Source organism: Octopus sinensis, unplaced genomic scaffold, assembly GCF_006345805.1.
Source record: "Octopus sinensis unplaced genomic scaffold, ASM634580v1 Contig13267, whole genome shotgun sequence".
Classification (NCBI taxonomy): Eukaryota; Metazoa; Mollusca; class Cephalopoda; order Octopoda; family Octopodidae; genus Octopus; species Octopus sinensis.
The window spans coordinates 52,501-55,000 of record NW_021832864.1 but is presented as its reverse complement, the minus strand read 5'-3'; positions in this window follow the sequence as shown (position 1 = coordinate 55,000).

The following is a 2,500-nucleotide window of genomic DNA, read 5'->3' as shown; positions in this document are numbered from 1 at the left end:
TTTATAAAGAAACAAAGTACGTTAAGTTTTAGTCATTAGTTTTGTCTGGATTATACCCACGGGCATTGTACAGTTATTTATGTAATTATAAAGATAATCAGATCAGACTCCAGAAGAGATCGTTTTTCTAAAGGTGGTGAAGGAAGGATATAAATCATGTTATAAGAGACTGCTGTAATTAAAGTTCTTTATTAACCCCAATAACACTGGTGACATGCTGTAAAAATATATATTATATATATATATATTATATATATATATAATATATATATATATGTATGTATATATGTATATACATATGTGTGTGTATGTATATTTGTATTATGCATGTATACATGTATATATGAATGTATATATACATATACATATATATATATATACACATAAATATATGTGCATATATATGTATATGCATATATATATATATATATTATATATATATATATATATATATATATATATATATATATATATAATATATATATATATATATATATATATGACAATAGTAAGAGAAAACAAGTGCAAATAAAAGAAGATAAGAAAGTAAGGGAACTAGGTTAAATAAGAAAGCCAGCAAAGAAAGCATTGGAAGTTAACTAAGGGAAAAAAAGAGAGAATGAGTGTACTAGTGAAAGAAATGAAGAAATAGGAGGAGAGAATATAATTGAAATACTGAATGCTAACTTCCTCAATATAATAATATGCTGGTTCGGATGATTTATATTAACGGAATAACACTTATGCAAATCAGTATGATGTAAGTCAGTTCTTGTATCCAAGTAGTTATTTTTATTATTATTATTTTAGAATAATGAATAATAGTAGTTTTCATGTTAGGCAAAGATGACAACTGAGTTTATTTCTTAGATATTTTAAAAGTAATTTTTTTTACTCTCTAACCATATCTGCAAAATTTTGTTGGAAATCTCCTATCCGGTTAACAAACTAGTATATGTGCAGCTAGTATCTCACTTTGAATGTACGTTAAAATTTATTCTGGCATTAATTGTTCAAATAAAAATGGCTTGATTACCACCAAAATTACCAAAGAATGGTTTGAAAACTTTTAATGTACAAGAAGCCAAAGAAGCCTGTACATTTGTAGACCTACCAGAAGACTATAAGTATTTTGAACATTCGTTCAGTATAAGATTTCTGGACATCTATTCATCCACTTCTCCAAAGTTGAATAGTCGTGAAATAAAATGATTATACAGTATGACACACAGTATTCAGCTGTATGTCACTTCTTAACTCTAAGACCAAGGTATACGGTATTCTAAAGGTTAAGTATTGCTCACTTTTCATAAGTTATATTTCTGATGTGGTGAATACTGACAAGTCTGTATCGGCATTTAAGGAATTTAATAAGAAGGATGTTCTTTAGCTCATTGCTAGATTATAAGAGAGGGGGAAGTGTCTACACCAAAGAAAGCCTGACATAAGATATGACCTACCTAAACGTTTGATAATAAATCCGGCGATTTCACAGAATTTAATTTATCAAAGGAGGATAGTGTTCATGTGTTGCTTGCGTATACAAAACTTTTACAAGACCTGTTTGCAAGGATATAGCAAATAACCATAGTGAAGAAGATTTGACAGAGTGAATGAATATCGACGAAGAAATACCTTTTGTGCATCACCTTACAAATGACTCGGAAATTATAAATACTATTCTGCATTTTAATGAAAGCAGAGGAAGTAATGAAGATGGCAATAATGAAAATGAAACAGATGTAGCTGAAAGACTTTTCTATAAGAGTTTAATTGCGTTTGGTCAATGATGTAATCAAAGGGATAGATCAACATACAGTCTTTACGGAACGAGAACTAATGAATTTACATTTGTTGCGTGAAAAATTACGCAGGAAAAGATCAAAACACATGGAGCAACTTCGCTCGGAGGAAATATTTAAAAAGATAACCAAGAATAATGGATGCCCTGCTGCTTCAACTTCAAGTAACCCGGATATTCAACCTACAACATCAGAAATCTAAGATGAATTGATCACCAACGAAATAAACAGTAAAACTTAATAAAATTCACATTTCAAGTAAAATTCTAAAATTTGTCAATTTCAAAGTATTAGTGCTAGAGCATTCGTTTTAAGGACAGAAATTAATAAATTTGCCTTTAAGTTTTGTTTAATACATCTTGTGTAATCCACCATGTTTCATTGATACAGATATCTTTACAGAACAGTACTTTGTAGAGTACAGTATAAATAAACTTGACATTTGTACAAATGTACAGGTATTTGTGTTTAAGAGAATCTAATATTTATTCAATTTAAAATTCTGTCGGTCTATGATGCATTGGAAGGCACATGGCTCAGTGGATAGAGTTCGATTCCTGACCCGGGTTGTGTGTTGCGTTCTTGAAAAAGACACTTTATTTCCCGTTTATCCAGTTCACTCAGCTGCAAAAATGAGCTGCGACGTCACTGGTGTGAATGGTATGCATGAGCGACTGCTGATCTTCCGTAAACAACCT